Source organism: Cervus canadensis, chromosome 21 (assembly GCF_019320065.1).
Source record: "Cervus canadensis isolate Bull #8, Minnesota chromosome 21, ASM1932006v1, whole genome shotgun sequence".
NCBI lineage: Eukaryota > Metazoa > Chordata > Mammalia > Artiodactyla > Cervidae > Cervus > Cervus canadensis.
In genome coordinates this window covers 53,127,879-53,146,352 of record NC_057406.1, presented here as the reverse complement: position 1 = coordinate 53,146,352, position 18,474 = coordinate 53,127,879, and the positions used below count along the sequence as shown (strand labels likewise).

Here is an 18,474-nt window from a genome sequence, read left to right as displayed (position 1 = left end):
CAGACACGACTGGGCGACTTCACTTTCTTCCACTTTCTTCTTTCTTTCCAAACCTGGTTTAAGCTGGTCAATGAGCAAGGAGAGAAATTTAAGGCTTGGCAGAGTAGGTGTGACTTAGCAGCAGCAGCAGAGTAGGTTAGGAGAGGAAGGTGTGGTGGGCAGAATTACAGCCCCTGTAAGACTCCAGTCTTAATGACAAAGGGACTTCATAGATGTGATTATGTTAGACAAGGGATGTCTGAGCCCTCCTGGTGAGACTCCCCCTGCATGAGGAAGCCTCACCCTTCTGTCTCTCCTATCTACTCACACCAGATACCAGCTCTCCTGTCCCCTTGGCTGTCTTTCTCCACCTGGCATTGCCAGGAAATGGGATGGAGTCCTCAGAATCCCACTCACCCAGGAATAGCCAGCAGTCACAGCATTCCTTGGGTCTTGGGACCCACCTGGTGCTTTCAGCACTCCAGGTACTACTTAGCATCCTTATTGCATCCTTTCTTCTTCTGCCACATATCCTCTTAGCTCTGAGCCAGGCCAGCACCAGAAAGAATAACAGCAGAAAGCCCTCTCATTTGGAGCCTGTTTTCTACTCAAGATTTTTGGAGCAGAAGAGGCACTGGCTAGTGATTATGAGGTTTGAGTTACCATATTGATGTGAAGGCCCAGCTAAATGGAAACAACTAAGTTCAGACCCCCAGAGAGGGAAACCCCAATTCAAAACTGCCTCGGGTGATTCCCCAATAAGTTATCTTTGAGGATGACTAGTGGCACTGACAAGAATTGGTTCATGGAGGCATTTATTTATGATAAATATTCAATATATACCTATATATTCAAACCAGTCTATCCTAAAGGAAATCAATCCTGAATATTCATTGAAAGGACTGATACTGTAGCTGAAGCTCCAATACTTTGGCAACCTGATGCAAAGAGCCAATGCTTTGGAAAAGACCCTGATTCTGGGAAAGACTGAAGGCAAAAGAAGAAGGGGCTGGCAGAGGATGAGATGGTTAGATAGCATCACTGACTTAAAGGACATGAATTTGAGCAAACTCTGGGAGATTGTCAAGGACAGGGGAGCCTGGAGTCCTGCAGTCTGTGGGGTCTCAAAGAATTGGACACAACTTAGTGACTGAACAACAGCAACCTATATATTCAATAAAGATATAAATGCACATTCAATATTCAAATATATATGAAACAAATAGTCAATATATAAACACTTGCTACTTGGTGCACACCTAGGGCTGCACAGTAGAGCACAGGGATGAAGCACATGATTGTTGAAAACCTACTATGTGCCAAGCGCTCAACACACATGACCTCACTCGCTAGTTACTGCAGCCCCAGAGGTGGTATCATCACTGCTAGTTTACAGAGGAGGAAATGGAGGCTGAGAGCATGAGTTAGTATGAGGGAGACTGTTTTCATACCTCGTAAAGCACAGTGGATAGATGATTAGAATTCCTGCTATCATGATCAGTCATTATAATTAGCAATAGTACTGACTGTGAAATATAGAAAGTCAATGGTTATACGTGCTCCCTGGATCACAACCTGTTAGGGTGACAGGAGGACAAGACAGCAGGAAGGACAAGACAGTGGACTGGGTCCTTTATCCAAAACCGACTTCCTATATGTGTTTAGACACACCCTGTCCTAGGTGCTTTGTTTACATAGCTCATCCAATCCTAATGACTACCCCCTAAGAAATAGAGCCTATTATTATCTTCATTTTACAATCAAAGAACTTGAAGCGTAGGAAGAGACTAAAACACCGAGAAATTATTCAAGGTCCCATCACCTGTGGGGATTTGAACCCTTGTACTCAGACCCTGGAGTTGGCTTGCTTTGCTGCTAGATGGTACAGTTTCCTGGCTAATTGCTAGCCTTTATCACCTGAGGTATAAGAGTGCCACTTTTCACTAACAAAAATATAGCATGCACAATTCAACTCAAATTTCAGGTAAGACACAAATAAATTTTTAGTATAAGTGTATCCCATGCTCTATGGTCATATATTGGGTTGGTCAAAAATTTTGTATGAATTTTCCATATAATCTTACGGAAAAATTCAAATATTTTTGGTTAACCTGTGAATAGGTGTGCTAAGTCTGCTAAAATACCTAGCACGTAGTTTGTACTAAAAAAGCCCGTTTTCCTTCTCCTTTGACAGACACTGCTTCTGCCTATCCAAACTCTTGTTAACTCTCTCTCTTTACTAACAAACGATCATTTCCAGTTGGGTGCATCCTCAGAATGAAGGATGGTGTTTCCTGGGCTCCCTTGCTGGGCCCTAATATCTAGGTGTGCCCAAGTGTCTAAGTTATATCAAACGAAATGTAGTCACAGTGTAGTGTTTTTTGGTGATTCTGGAAAGTTCAAAAGGGAGGGGACAAAGTGTTTTTCCTTCCCTTTGGTCTTTCACATTTCCCCCTTTATCTGGCCTGTAATGTAGATGTATCTGTGGCATTCTGGCATTTGTGTTGGACCATGAAATGACCTTGAGGCCAAAGCTATCAGATGAGGTCAGTGGAACAGGAAGACAGATGCCCTGTTCCCAGTGACCAATAGAGTGAAGTAACACCCATCTATTTGGAGTAATCTGATAGGTGAAAGATGGTATCTTGGAGATGGAAATGGCCACCCACTCCAGTACTCTTGCTCTGGAAAACCCATGGACAGAGGAGCCTGGCGGGCTACAGTCCATGGGGTTACAAAAGAGTCAGACATGACTTAGCGACTAAACAACACAATAGGTGAGAAATGGTATTTTACTATAGATTTAATTGGCATTTTGTTGTTGTTGTTGTTGTTATTGTGAGTAAAGGTTGTAGGTCTTTTCATGTGTTTCTGGCTGCTCGCTTATTTTGCATATTATTACCATCCCTTTGAAATCTATCCACTCTGCCCTAGGGATGTGTAATTTGTCGCTTCTCCTTGTAACACTATGTTCCATGGACCACTTTCATTACACTTAATTTTATTTCCCCTGGCAACACCTATTACCATAAACCCTTACTGAACCAGAATTTCTCTGGGATATATGTACCCAGGAGGACATAGATGCATTTAATTTCACTCAGGGCTGATAGACTGCTTTTGGAAATGTCTATAATCATTTACCTTTCCACCAACAGGGCATAGAGTTTTTACTTTTTTAATTTACTCATTTTACAGATATGGCAATGAGGCCTAGACAGGGGATGGGGGCTGGTCATAAAGTTCACCAGTAAGAACCAGGATTTGAGGCCCAGTCTTTTAAGTACATATTAATCAGAGAAGCTAGAAATGTTACTCCAGGGGAGGGAAAGAAAGTTTCCCTTTCAATGGTGAGAACTGCTTGCTGATGCTGGGCTCTGAGATTTGTGGAAGGTTCTAGGGAGGCTGTCTTGCACTGGCCCTCAAATTGTTCACATACCACAGATATTTGAGGGAAAGAGTTGGGGGGTGATGAGGAGGGAGGAGAGGGGAAAACACAGTGGCACTGTAACCACTAAAATCCTAGCCTTTTACCCAGCATGGTGCAGTGGTTAGCTGCACGGGGTTTGCAGCCCAACAGATGTGGATTTAAATTCCAGCTCTGCCCTTTACTGTGGGACATAGAACATATCCTGTAAACTCCCCGCATTGTATCGTCATCATCTCTAACATGGCAACCGTGACATCAGCTTTGTGTGGTTACTCTGAGATTTAAAGAGAGAGTATCTGTAAAATGCCTGGAAGGTACTAGATGGTCAGTACAACTACGAACACAATTTAACCTCCTTGACGTGGTCTACAAGCCCCGCGTGCTCTGGCCCCTCATATCTCTCCCACCCTGTCTCCTCTCCTCTCCCTGCTGTTTATTACACACTGTTGCAAACACCACTCTTTCTCTGCCTTTTCCGACATGCCAAGCCTGTTCGCGGCTCAGAGCCTTTGCTTGTGCTATTCCGTCTCCATGAGAGTGGTGGTGGTGGTTTAGTCGCCAAGTCGTGTCCTCCTCTTGCGGCCCCATGGACTGTAGCCCCCCAGCCTCCTCTGTCCATAAGATTTTCCAGGCAAGAAAACTGGAGTGGGTTGACCTTTCCTTCTCCAGGGGATCTTCCCAACCTAGGGATCGAACTTGGGTCTCCAGGGAAGGCACATGCACAGAGAATGGTCCTCACAAACTTTTAGCTTCATGGCTCCTTCTTATCCCTATATTCTTACCTCCAGGGATGCTTCCTCCCATCTCCTTATCTAAGCTTTCTCCCCGCTTGAGGACCCAAGCTTCTCCCTATCACGTCACCCTGTCTTACCTCTTTCAAAACATTTATCTGGTGCTTTCTGAAATTGTTTCATTGTCGCTCTTCGATGAGGATGGGAGCTCCATGAGGGCAGAAACCTCCTCTGTGTTGCTCATGCTGTAGCCGCAGTTGTGTTGAACACATAGCTGGTGCTCAATAAAATCTCCTGGAGGAGAGAATGATGATGGTGATGATGGAGGTGATGAGGGCTTGTTAATCTCCTTTCCAGGCTTCACAAATTTTATTCTTTTCTGACATACCTCAGTTTCAGAGCCTCTCTCTGTGTCTTGCAGGAGTCTTAAGGATAACAGGCAGTGCAGGTCGAAAACCCAAGGGGTAACATTTCAGAAGGAGGCAACACAGCCTTTGGGAGATGATGACATGAAGCAGCTGGGTTCTGTTGGTCTGAGGCTTGAGATTCTGGAGAGAGGTTACAGAATGCTATCCAGATATTGTTGCTGTTCAGTCACTAAATTGTCTGACTCTTTGCAGCCCCATGAACTGCAGCACAGTCTTCCCTGCCCTTCGTTATCTCCTGAAGTTTGATCAGACTCATGTCTATCGAGTCAATGATGTCATCTGACCATCTTATCCCCTTATTACTACTTCTTGTTGATCATTTACATCTCTCTTCACATTGTCCAGGATCTTTTACAATGCCTTTTTATCAGATTTGCAGAGAGCTTTGCACACATGTTTTATTGCGTATTATTAACCTGGCAGGGGTTTCCAGTGTCAAAAATTGGAATGCTTGCATTTTATGGGACTGGAGAACTTTTCTTTCTCAAATGTCTGACTTTGTCTTTTCGGCTGGTTGTGTAAATATAAAAGAACAAGATGTCAAGGGCAACGTGAGCTTTTTGAAGGCAGGAACTACACCTGAATCATCTTTTTATTCTCAATACAAGACCTGGTGTGTAGTAGGTAGTAAATATTTCTTGAATGCAATAAGTGGAATGAACATAAGTTAATAAATAATTGAGACCTTTCTGGTGTAGACGCACAACACAAATGGAGGGAGTGATCATCAGAAGCCAGATTCCCCTGCCTGCAAGGGTTAGCATTACCCTCTGTTCCTGGGCTGTGTCCTGTGAGCCCATCTTCTTTCTACCCACAGTCTTCCTCCCCATGCTGACCAATCCAGGAACAGGAAGAGGGCTCAATCCTGCCAATGGCAAACTTGCAGGTCTCTTTCTCAGTGACACTAACAACCCAAGCCCAGGTCTCAGGGGTGAAAATGTTCTTTTGTTAACTGGTTGTTGATCAACTTGTATATCACTGTGTTGCAATATAATTTTTAGAATCTCAAAGACTTTTCTAAAATAATAAAAACAAAACTTAAAAACATGTTATGTAGGTAACACATGTCTCTTATAGAATAGTTAATAAATATAAAGAAAAAAAAAACCAAAAAACAGTAATCACCCATAAGCCTACCATCCAGAACTGCTGCTGCTGCTGCTAAGTCACTTCAGTCACGTCTGACTCTGTGCGACCCCATAGACGGCAGCCCAGCAGACTCCCCTGTCCCTGGGATTCTCCAGGCAAGAACACTGGAGTGGGTTGCCATTTCCTTCTCCAATGCAGGAAAGTGAAAAGTGAAAGTGAAGTAACTCAGTCGTGTCCGACTCTTAGCGACCCCATGGACCGCAGCCTACCAGGTTCCTCCATCCATGGGATTTTCCAGGCAAGAGTACTGGAGTGGGGTGTCATTGCCTTCTCTGACCATCCAGAACTAATTACTGCTATTTATCAAGGATTTAAAAATATTTATAGATAAATGAATAAATAAGTAAATAAATAAATACCTATAAATACATCTGTAAATTTTACACATGTGTGTGTGTATGGAGAAGGAAATGGCAACTCATTCCAGTATTTCTGCATGGGAAATTCCATTGACAAAGGAACCTACAGGCTATAATCCATAGGGTCTCAAAAGAGTCAGACATGACTTAGTGATTCAGTTCAGTTCAGTTCAGTCACTCAGTTGTGTCCAACTCTTTGTGACCCTATGGACTGCAGCATGCCAGGCCTCTCTGTCCATCACCAACTACCAGAGTCCACCCAAACTCATGTCCATTGAGTCGGTGATGCCATCCAACCATCTCATCCTCTGTCATCCCCTTCTCCTCCTGTCTTCAGTCTTTCCCAGCATCAGGGTCTTTTCAAATGAGTCAGTTCTTCCCATCAGGTGGCCAAAGTATTGGAGTTTCAGCTTCAACATCAGTCCTTCCAATGAACACTCAGGACTGATCTCCCTTAGGATTAAACAACAACAAATATACATGTGTGTATGTGTGTGTGTGTATTGTTGTTCAGTTCACATTCTGTCTCCAAATAATATCACATTCTGAGGTCCTGGGGTTTTGACATTTTTCATAATTTTGGGGAGAAGACACAATTCAACCCATACCCGTTCCCAGTCACCACCATAAGGACATTTGTTCATATATATCTTACTGGAAGTTTTGCTGTTGTAGCCTGCTGTGCAAAAAAAAAAAAATGACAAAAAAAAAGCACTTGAAAATTAGATAATATATGTGAAAATCACTTACAGTGGAATTTCTAGGTCAAAGATGTCCTTTGAATAAAGATGAGCCTGATGAGAAGAATTTAGTCAATGAGAGATTGGGTGAAGATGAGCAGTTTCTGGGCAGATGAACAGCTAGTTTCATAGCAGGAAAAGCTTGGGAGGTTTGGGGTTTGGTATTCAAAAATGGAAAGAAGACTGAGTCATAGCAGTTAACAGGAGCATCCTAGGAGAAAGTTGGAGATGTAGACAAAAGCCAGATTGTGAGGAAGATTGTAAACATGGAGGGCAAGCCTATTAGATGTCCTCCTCATCCTCCTGGGCACACAGACTACAATTTCCAGCCTTCCTTGAAGTTAGGTGTGGTCATGTGACTGATTTCTAGGCAATGGCACCTCCATCAGCCCAGTGCTTGATGCTCTTTCTTCAACATGATAACCTTAGAAGCCACATTTTAAGATGGTGGAACCATAAGATGGAAAGAGCCTGAATCCTGAATCATTATTTAGAGGCCAGGTACTCTTCATTCAGGAGCACCTGTTTGGACTTTATCCACGTCATGGTCAGCTTTGGCTGCCATAAGAGAACAGCAAAGACTGGGTGGCTTTAACAAGAGACATTTATTTCGCACAGTTCTGCAGGCTGGAAAGTCCAGGACCGGGTATCTCTCTTACAGATAGCTGCCTTCTTGCTGTATGCTTTTATGGCTCACACACACACACAGAGAGACAGAGAGACAAAGAGAGAAAGACAGAGAGAGAGAGGGAGGGAGGGAGAGAGAGATGGCTGAGCTGTAGTCTCTTCCTCTTCTTAAGAAGACAGTAATTACATCCTGGGGGCTTTACCATCATGATCTCATCTATAGCTAATTACCTCCCAAAGGCCCCATCCCCAAATACCATGACATTGATGATTAGGGTTTCAACATATGAATTTGGGTGGGCCAGGGCTGGAGGGGGGGTGGACACAAACATTCAGTCCACAGCACAGATGCAAGAATTAAACTTCTATTGGGTTTGGCCACTGAGATTTGGGCGTGTGCTTGATACAGCTGCTAGTGCTGCCTTAACATCTGGATAAGGATTTATCCATGATTTTTTTTTAAGTGCATGGGAGACCATTAGAAGATTTTCAGTGGTAGCATAAGAGCAGCCAACTTAAGTTGTGACTGATATAATATTTCGGATGTAGTTCGTTCGCTGACCGAGTGAGGGGCTACTGTTAATGAAGTGAGTGAGCATTTCATTTATCACTGCATCTGTGAGTTTCATTCTGTTTTTGCAGCCAGAACGCTATTTGGCCACTTCTAGAGGGACATTGAGGTAGACAGTGAGAAACTCTGCTCTAATCATCTTTCTTAGTGGGCAGACGATCCCAAGTGTCCAGTCTCCTGATGGCTAGTCCCTGCTGTCTCCATTATAATCCTTAAATGCCTACTCCTTTCCCCTGTCACTTCACCTCTGTAAATGGCTCCCCATCTCCCCAGTTTCTAAGGCCTTGTTCGAATGTCCTGCCATGGTCGGCAAAGCCCTGCATGGTCTGACCACTTTCTACTCTTCCAGTTTTCAACCTTGTCTCTGGGTCTCTTGTTCTTGCTCACTTAACTCCAGACAGGCTGGTCTTCATTCTGTTCCTCAGACAAAAGCCAGCCTGTCCTGGCCTCAGGGTCTTTGTACAACCCTTTCCTTCTGCCTGGAGTACACTTTCCTCAAGTGCTTGTCCTTCTCTTCCTTCAGGTCTTAGCTCAAATCTTGTTCTTTTGAGAAGACGCCATGCTCACCCTACTCAAGTTGCCCTCCCCTTGCCCTCAAGTCACACGTATATTTTCTCCCTGTTTCATTATCTTCCTAACACTCATCACTGTCTAAGGGAAAGTCCCAGAGAAGCCAGGGTAAAAAAGTAGAGGAGATGCTAAGGGGACCACGTAGGTAACTCTTGTCAGACTCTGGTGACTGAAGGCAGCTCAGCACTGCAGCCTTTGTGAAACAGAGCAAGTCAGGCTATGACCTGTCCCAGCCTACAGTGCAGTCAGAGAAGAGAGAGGATGTGATGGCCCAGACATCAAGGGCCAGGACGTGTCATGGTGGGAGCAGGACAGAAGAGTGGCCATTGTTCTCTGGGAGGGGACACTGGTGAGCACATTGAGCCCCACCTGGGGCCCCCACAGCTCACTGTGGGGAATCTGATGGTGGTTGGATCTCCCCTGACTGTGTGGGGCTAGAGCTAGAGAAATTCTGTTTGTTCCTGGTACTGGGTAGAGGGGAAAACTGTGGCTAAATGACAAATCCTCATCTTGAAGGGAGGTGGGGTATGGTGAATGGGACTGAGGCTGAGAGCGGGGTAAGGAATGCTGATTTCACTTGGTCCTCTGCAGTGGGGAAAAGTCAAGCCCACAGGACATTTTTGTGGGCCAGTTGTATATCTAGTGATCTCGATTGTGAGGGACTTTGGGGTTTATCAGTCTTTCAGCTGCGTCAGTCCGTGGAGCGTTTGAGGTGGGGAGGTTTTGGGTATGTGTTGCGATGTGGGAAGGAATCTTTACTCTGGCCAACTAGTAGCTGGGTGCTTTCAACCAGGAAGCCCTTTAGGAGAAATTTTCTCTGTCCTCATGTTTCCAGGAGGTGAAAGTATTTGGAAATAATGCATTTTCTACCTTTGCTCACTGAATCTTCCCCCAAGGGATGAAGAGGATCTAATCTGATTGGCCAGACCCAGAGAAAGAATGAACATATATGTCCACCTCTTTCTCTCTTTCTTCCTTCATTATGACCTGTCTATAGGATGAAACCTTTCTCCCAGGACTCCCACATGTTGTGCTCACACATGTTGTGCACCGCAAAACTCCTTGCAGTCCTTTGCATAAAGGGACAATGACACTCCCTAGAGTTGAGCAGGGTGCTAGCCCTGCATTCTTCTCCACCTCCAGCCTCCAGTAGGAAACACCTCTGGATCAGGACTCAGAGACAGTTTTTAGAGGCAGGTCTGCAAGTGCATCTCTTGCTCCCCCCATTTAGGCTGTTGGTGATCAAAACAGTGCCATCTTGCTCCCGAAGATGTCCACATCCTAAATCCCAAAACCTCCAAATATGTTACCTTACATAGCAAAAGGAACTTTGCAGACATGATTAGGTTAAGGATTTGAGTAGCTCAGTGGGTAAGTCATGTCCAACTCTTTCTGATCCCATGGACTGCAGCACTTCAGGCTTCCCTGTCCTTCACCATCTCCTGGAGCTTGCTCAAACTCATGTCCATTGAGTCGGTGACACCGTCCAACCAGCTCATCCTCTGTCGTCCCCTTCTACTCATGCCTTCAATCTTTCCCATCATCAGGGTCTTTTCCAATGAGTCAGCTCTTCACCTCACGGGGCCAAAGTATTGGAGCTTCAGCTTCAGCATCAGTCCTTATGATGAATATTCAGGATTGATATCCTTTAGGATTTTACTGGTCTGTTCTTGCTGCCCAAGGTGCTCTCAAGAGTCTTCTTGAGATGCTTATTGTGGTTTATCTGGGTGAGTCCAGTTAAATCACAGAGTCATTATAGACAGAAGGTGATGTGATGAAGAAAGAGTCTTGAAGATGCTGTGCTGGTGTCTCTCAAGGTTGAGGATGGGGCTGTGAGCCAAGGAATGCAGGAAAGATTCTCCCCTAGAGCCACCAGAAAAGAACATGGCCCAGTGACAATAGGGTTTTAGCCTAGTGAAATTAATACATGTGTTTGTGACATTCAGGACTATAGGATAGTAAGTTTGTGTTGTTTTTAGCCACGAAGTTTGGGTAATTTGTTGCAGCAGCAGTAAGATACTAATACAGACTCAATTGCTTTTAGGCAGCAATTCTTCTTCTTGCTGTGTGGTGTCTGGCTCATCTTCGTGGGTTGTGCTCCAAGGTCTAGAGCTGTGTTGTTTACAACAGTAGCCACTAGCCATTGGTGGTGATTTAGTCACTAAGTTGTGTTCGATTCCTGAGACCCCATGGACTATAACCCACCAAGCTTCTCTGTCCATGGGATTTCCCAGGCAAGATTACGGGAGTAGGTTGCCATTTCCTTTTCCAGGGGATCTTCCTGACCCACGGATTGAACTTGGGTCTCCTGCATCGCAGGTGGATTTTTTAGGGACTGAGCCACCAGGGAAGCCCACTAACTAGCCATATGTAGATATTAAAATTAAATACAAATTTAAAATTCACTTCCTCCATTGTACTAGTCACATTTCAACTGTTCAAGAGCCCTACATGGCTTATGACTACCTATTGGACAGCGCAGGTACACGACATATTCATCGTCGTAGAAAGTTCAATTGGATGGCACTGGGCTGGACATTTGGGGAAAGTCATCAGAACCCCATTAGCCAGGGCTATTAGCTGTGTTCTCCAGCCAGACAATACAAAATCGGCACTTCACCCACCATCTGACTTCCATGTTTATAGTGTGAGAGGTATTTTGCCCTGGGGACGTGGAGCAGAGGCAAATTGGTTCAATTGCTCAGTCATGTCCTACTCTTTGCGACCCCATGGACGGCAGCACATTAGGCTTCCCTGTCCATCACCAACTTCTGGAGCTTACTAAAACTCATGTTCATAAAGTCGGTGATGCCATTCAACCATCTCATCCTCTGTCATCCCCTTCTCCTCCTGCCCTCAATCTTTCCCAGCATCAGGGTCTTTTCAAATGAGTCAGTTCTTCGCATCAAGTGGCCAAAATATCGGAGTTTCAGCTTCAGCATCAGTCCTTCCAATGAACACCCAGGACTGATCTCCTATAGGATGGACTGGTCAGATCTCCTTGCAGTCCAAGGGACTCACAAGAGACTTCTCCAAAACCACAGTTCAAAAGTATCAATTCTTTGGTGCTCAGCTTTCTTTATAGTCCAACTCTCACATCCATACATGACCGCTGGAAAAACCATAGCTTTGACTAGATGGACCATTGTTGGCAAAATAATGTCTGTGACTTTTAATATACTGTCTAGATTGGTCATAACTTTTCTTTCAAGGAGTGAGCATCTTTTAATTTCATAGCTGCAGTCACCATCTGCAGTGATTTTGGAGCCCAAAAAAATAATAAATAAAGTCTCTCACTATTTGCCATGAAGTGATGGGACCAGATGCCATGATCTTAGTTTTCTGAATGTTGAGTTTTAAGCCAACTTTTTCACTCTCCTCTTTCACTTTCATCAACAGGATTTTAGTTCTTCTTTGCTTTCTGCCATAAGGGTGGTGTCATTTACATATCTGAGGTTATTGATATTTCTCCTGGCAATCTTGATTCCAGCTTGTGCTTCATCCAGTCCAACATTTCACATGATGTACTCTGCATAGAAGTTAAATGAGCAGGGTGACAATATACAGCCTTGACGTACTCCTTTCCCGATTTGGAACCAGTCTGTTGTTCCACGTGCAGTTCTGACTGTAGCTTCTTGACCTGCATACAGATTTCTCAGGAGGCAGGTCAGGTGGTCTGGTATTCCCATCTCTTGAAGAATTTTCCACAGTTTGTTGTGATCCACACTGTCAAAGTCTTTGGCGTAGTCAATAAAGCAGAGATAGATGTTTTTCTGGAACTCTCTTGCTTTTTCAATGATCCAGTGGATGTTGGCAATTTGATCTTTGGTTCCTCTGCCTTTTCTAAATCCAGCTTGAACATTTGGAAGTTCACAGTTCACGTACTGTTGAAGCCTGGCTTCATGGTAGAGGCGAATGGATCCCTTCAAATCCCAACACAGCCAAGCAAGGAAAAGGGTGAAATAGTCCAGAAACTGGACTGGGGAATGAAAGGGGACTAGAAGGGAGAGACCCAGCTGCCAAGAACCAGCACACATTAGGAATTCTTGACCTCCCAAGAGATCTGGGGGAGAGAAAGTGGTCAAGTCTTTCAGAAACGTAACTCAGACAACAGCTGGGTTTCTGGAACCCTTGAGATCCAGATAAGATTGGCTTGAAAACTCATCCCATTCTCCAGGCAGTCCAACTCTCTTCTCCAGACTTCTGAATGTTCTTGATTTCCTCTAGGCCATTTTTGGCCTTGAGATAAACCTCTCCGAGCTACATCAACCCAAACCTAACTTTCAGCTTCTACTTTGATTTCAATGCAAAGCAACCCCTCTCCCTCAAAGGTTTGAGAGGCAGTGTGGCATAGCAGTGAAGGGCAGGGATCCTGAAGTCAGACTTCCCAGGCCTGTCACAAGCTTTGGGACCTTGGACAATTTACCTAATTTCTCTATGCCTCTGTTTCCTCGTCTGGAAATTTGAGATAATAATTAAATTGTTGTGGAGAATAAGTGGGTCAATTTGTGAAAATTCCTAGGATACTTCCTGGCACATAATAAGTTTTAAAAGGACTTGGTTAATATTTGTAGGTATATTGAACATTTCAGATTCACCAAGGGAAATCTGTACCCTGCCATAAAAAATTCAATAGCCGATTAGCCATTCTTGGCTAATTACATCTGTTCAGTTTCTGCCACTAAATGTTCTAATTAGCCTGCTACTGTTTATGGAATCGGTCCCCTGGTCTTTCTCTCCTTTCTCTGGCAGGAGGTCCCCAAGTGGGAGTTCCAACAGACTTAGCAGGATGAGGGTGTTTAAAATGCAAGGCCCTGACTGTCGCTTTGTTACTGCTGTTGTTCAGTGGCTAAGTCATGTCTGACTCTGCGAACCTGTGGACTGCAGCGCACCAGGCTTCCCTATCCTTAACTATCTTACAATGAGTGTTTTTTCAGTCTGAGATTTATTACTCTTTGCGTCTACACCAGGGGCATTTCAGGCTAAAATAGCCATTGTTATCTCTTTCAGAGGAAGTGGGAGATAGGCGCCTCCAGACAGTGTCTGTGAGCAATCGGCTGCGGCTGTGAGTCAGGAATTCCTGGTCCCCTTTCTGCAGGGTCTAGGCTGGGGGCTGTCCTGGAGCTGGTCGAAGATTTATTCTGGACTGTTGCTTCAGCCCAGGGCAAGCACCACCCCTCTGAGAGAAGATGAAAGGACCCTGAGTGGTGCACAAGGGAGGAATTAGCATTGATCTTGGAGTCGAAAAGATCCAGGTTTTCCCCAGCTCTGCTCCTTACCAGCTCTGTGATCCAGGGCAAGTCACTTTACCTCTCTGGGTCTCAGTTTCCTTACAAGCAAAACACAATAGCTATGAGGCTGCTGCTACAGTTCAGCATGGTAATAGATTTAAAAGGTAGTGTGGTGCTGCTAGTGGTAAATAACCTGCCTGCCAATGCAGGATATGTAGGAGACACGGTTTTAATCCCTGGGTTGGGAAGATCCCCTGGAGGAGGGCATGGCAACCCACTCCAGTATTCTTGCCTGGAGAATCCCATGGACAGAGGAACCTAGTGGACTACAGCCCATAGAGTTACAGACAGTTGGACATGACTGAAGTGATTTAGCACACAGCACATGTAAGGTATGAGGTAGGTACTCAATAAACAGTAGTTATAATTTATCCAGTGCTCAGGACATTATTATGGGGAGGGTGTTATTGCCCCATTTTGACAGAGTCAATTGCCAGAGCTCAGAAAGATGATCTAAGTTGGAGCTAGGATGACAGCCTGACTGATTTCACATGCTATTTTCTTTGTCTCTTACATGGAATGTACAACTGCAGTCTTTTTGTAAAAATTCAAAAATTCAGAAGCATATAGAGTGAAAAGTGAAAATTTCCCCTTACCTATTGGTCTACTTTCAGAGATAACTATTATTAATGCTTCATTATGGATGAGTGCTGCTCAAATTCAACGGAGTTCACTGATAATTTTCACACTGTTTCTTAAATGTGAGTGAGATCTGTCATCTCACATCTATCCCATTAGTTCTGTGACTCATTTTTGACACAGCTCTATGTCTTAGAAAAATTTCTCCACCTGTATACATATAACTTTGCATTACTTTTGGTAACCAGTACTAAAATTCCATATAAAATTCCATACATAAGGCTTTGGTCCAGGGGGTCACAAAGAGTCAGACATGACTGAGTGACTGAACTGAACTAAGATTGCATCAAAAGACTGGATGGTAAGTTATGTTATTAAATTTATTAGTGATTACTCTTTTGAGAACATTTAGATTGTTTTTAGTGCTTCACCTTGGAACTTCACTTGGTGTTAATGTAACACATACGCACCGAGGAAACCAGATCTGAAAGAGACACATGCACCCCAGTGTTCATCGCAGCACTGTTTATAATAGCCAGGACATGGAAGCAACCTACTTGCCCATCAGCAGACGAATGGATAAGGAAGCTGTGGTACATATACACCATGGAATATTACTCAGCCATTAAAAAGAATTCATTTGAATCAACTCTAATGAGATGGATGAAACTGGAGCCCATTATACAGAGTGAAGTAAGCCAGAAAGATAAAGAACATTACAGCATACTAACACATATATATGGAATTTAGAAAGATGGTAATTATAACCCTATATGCAAAACAGAAAAAGAGACAGATGTACAGAACAGATTTTGGACTCAATGGGAGAAGGCGAGGGTGGGATGTTTTGAGAGAGCAACATTGAAACATGTATATTATCTATGGTGAAACAGATCACCAGCCCAGGTTAGATGCATGAGACAAGTGCTCGGGCCTAGTACACTGGGAAGACCCAGAGGGATCGGGTAGAGAGGGAGCTGGGAGGGGGGATCGGGATGGGGAATACGTGTAAATCCATGGCTGATTCATGTCAATGTATGACAAAACCCACTACAATATTGTAAAGTAATTAGCCTCCAACTAATAAAAATAAATGAAAAAGAAAAAAAAAGAAAAATACTGAATAAAAAAATATTTTTCCAGTTTTTCATTTATCTTTAAAAAAGTTTTACTTATTTTCGGCTGTGCTGGGTCTTTGTTGCCGTGAGGGCTTTCTCTACTTGCTGAGAGTGGGGGCCACTTTCTAGCTGTGGTGGGCAGGCTTCTCATCTCGGTGGCTTCCCCTGCTACGGAGCACAGGCTCTAGATGTGCAGGCTTCAGTAGTTGCAGCACGTGGCCTCTGGAGCACAGGCTCAGCAGTCATGGCATAAGGCTTCGTTGCTCTGCCGCATGTAGGATCTTCCCTGATCAAGGATGGAACTTGTATCCCCTGCACTGATAGGCAGATTCTTTACCACTGAGCCACCAGGGAAGCCCTGTAGGACTTTCCATTTTAGTGTAGTTGTATCTGTCAATCTTTTCTTTACAGTTTCTGAACTTGTGTCTCATTTACAATGGACTTCTCCCCAGATCAAGGTTGTAAAAATATTCTCCTATGTTCTCTTTAGGTATACTAAAACCCTATCATGTTCCTAGAAGTGGGGCCCAAAACATTGTCACTTAAGAGGTGGGGCTGGTGTTCAGGCCCTGAAGATGAGAATTAATTGCCAATCACTGGTGCTTTATCTGAATTCATTTGTTATGGGACATACTCTGTAGTTTGGGTTTTTATATTGAAGTCTGAAGCATCTGGGATATATTATTTTGAATAACATTGAGTAGGATCTAATTTTATTTTTTCCTTTTGTAATTGAGCTATTGTGTCAATATCATGTATTGGATAGTCTTTTTCCTTTCTCAGTTAAATTGTCACCCTTATCGGAAAAGTATGGTATGTCTCTGGATATCAGTCTGTCTCTGGGATCTCCTGTTCCAGTTATGTATTTGTAACCTTAATCATGATCATCCATCTATTTTGTTCTATTGCTCTGTACTTGAGCCAGTATTACATTGGCAAAGAGTAAGTGCTCAAACAATACAATAAGTATTTTTGAATGAGTTAATGTAATGAGTTACAATCATAGATGTCTTACTTCATGACTCTTTTCATGACTGTATTTCTTTTATTACAGTGCTAAATCTGATGTTAATATTTATTTGGAATTTATCATCTATTTTAGTGAATATGGACTATAATTTTTTATTAGCATTTTCTCCATGTTTAGTTTTGGCACAAGTGAACCGTTGCTGGTTTTTCCACTGGATCACACCTCCTCTTCATTGCATTTCCACATATGTTAGTGACACATTTTGTTCTGGCTCTTGTGACAGGCCTATAGTCCTAGAGCATCAGTAAGAGGTTCTGAATAAAGAAAAACTCAGATCTTGGTTCTGAATGAAATCACTAGGCTCTGGGGGTATAGGGGAGGGGTTATAGGCTGGAACACTCAGTTCAACAGAGGAAAGCAGGCATCAGTTCTAAGGGTCCATGTTGTGAAGCTGCCTGAAGGGGTAGTGGTTTAGTCACTAAGTCAAGTCCGACTCTTACAACCCCATGGGCTGTAGCCTGCCAGGCTCCTCTGTCTATGGAATTCTCCAGGCAAGAATGCTGAAGTGGGCTGCTGTTTCCTTCTCCGGGGGATCTTCCTGACCCAGGGATTGAACCCGGGTTTCCTTCATTGCAGGTGGATTCTTTACAGACAGAACCACCAGGGAAACCCCTGCCTAAAGGGGTGCCAGTACTAAACTCTACCAGAGGTGAACGTGTCTTTTTGTTGTGTATCCTGCATAGGTATTTGTGTATGTGTTCATGATAAGCCTGGGGGCATGACATGCCTGTGAACGGATGAATGAGTGTAAGTCCGTGTGTGTGTACCTGTGTAAGAAGCTGTGCTTGTGTGGGGCTGTTTGTCTGTGTATTGAAGAAATTTCTGCTTCATTCCAAGATGCTCAGGCAGGACACTGCAGGGATCACTTAAGGCCTTCGGGTTTTGGGGGCGGATGGGTCAGGGGGCCAAGATAAGGCACACTTGGAAAGGGCTGAGGCAGGGAAATTGAGGCATGGGAATGGCCGTGTGGCTTTGAAAAACCAGTTTAGTCTCTTTTAACCTCAGTGTCCCCAGGTAGCACATGGAAGAGACTCCCTTCTGCCCCGTTGCCTCCTCCCGTCCTTGGGCTGGGGGCAGACTCGAATGTTGCTGCCCTCTGTGAAAGCCGCTCACAGGTTAAAGGGGAAGAAAAGCTATGAAGCCCTGGTTTCTTTTTTTTTTTTTTAATTTATTTTTATTAGTTGGAGGCTAATTACTTTACAATATTGCAGTGGTTTTTGCCATACACTGACATGAATCAGCCATGGATTAACATGTATTCCCCATCCCGATGCCCCCTCCCACCTCCCTCCGCATCCCATCCCTCTGGGTTTCTTGTTTCCCCGAGGTGTTGTCACCAGCGAGTCTGGGGCGGTGACGTGGCAGCCCAGCAATGGCTCTGTTTTGCCTGCCCTGGGCTGTCAACCAAACACACGGGAATGTGCTTTTCCAGGAGCCGGTGCCCTCCAGCCCCATGTCAGATGGTTTGGCCACTCTTCAGATCCAGCTGGCTTCACTTCTCTGTGTCCTGTGAATAGAAGTGCTGGCTCCTCCTCGGCACAGAGGAGCCGAGACAGACAAACTGCATCTGTCTCCGGAGCAGACGTTGGACCGGCGGTCCCAGCTTTGGAAGCCAGCTGTGGGAGCGATAGAAAAACTTCGACCTCTCCCTCAGACTGAACCTGTTGGGCCGGCAGACTCCACCAACTTTCCCTCAGGTAACTGCATTTGCAAGTTTAAAGGTGCCTGGGATAGACTTAAGCAGAGCAGCCCTGACTCGGTTTTTCCCGCTTTAGATGCTGTGGTGTGGGCCACGCGCTTTGCAGAGGCCTGTAGGCATGATGCCACCCATGCCCCTTGGTGGCTAAAGACTGGACGACAAGGAAGAATGGC

At 44.4% G+C, this 18,474-nt stretch overlaps 1 long non-coding RNA gene across 5 annotated transcripts in view; it reads left to right on the top strand.

The window, feature by feature from the left end:
* Window positions 1-18,013: 18,013 nt before the first annotated feature.
* Window positions 18,014-18,474, top strand: part of LOC122423938 — a 50,593-nt gene continuing 50,132 nt past the window's right edge. For all 5 annotated transcript variants that reach the window (XR_006264252.1, XR_006264250.1, XR_006264248.1 and 2 more), the window contains exon 1: window positions 18,014-18,299. This is a non-coding gene — a long non-coding RNA (uncharacterized LOC122423938). The remainder of the gene's footprint in view (window positions 18,300-18,474) is intronic.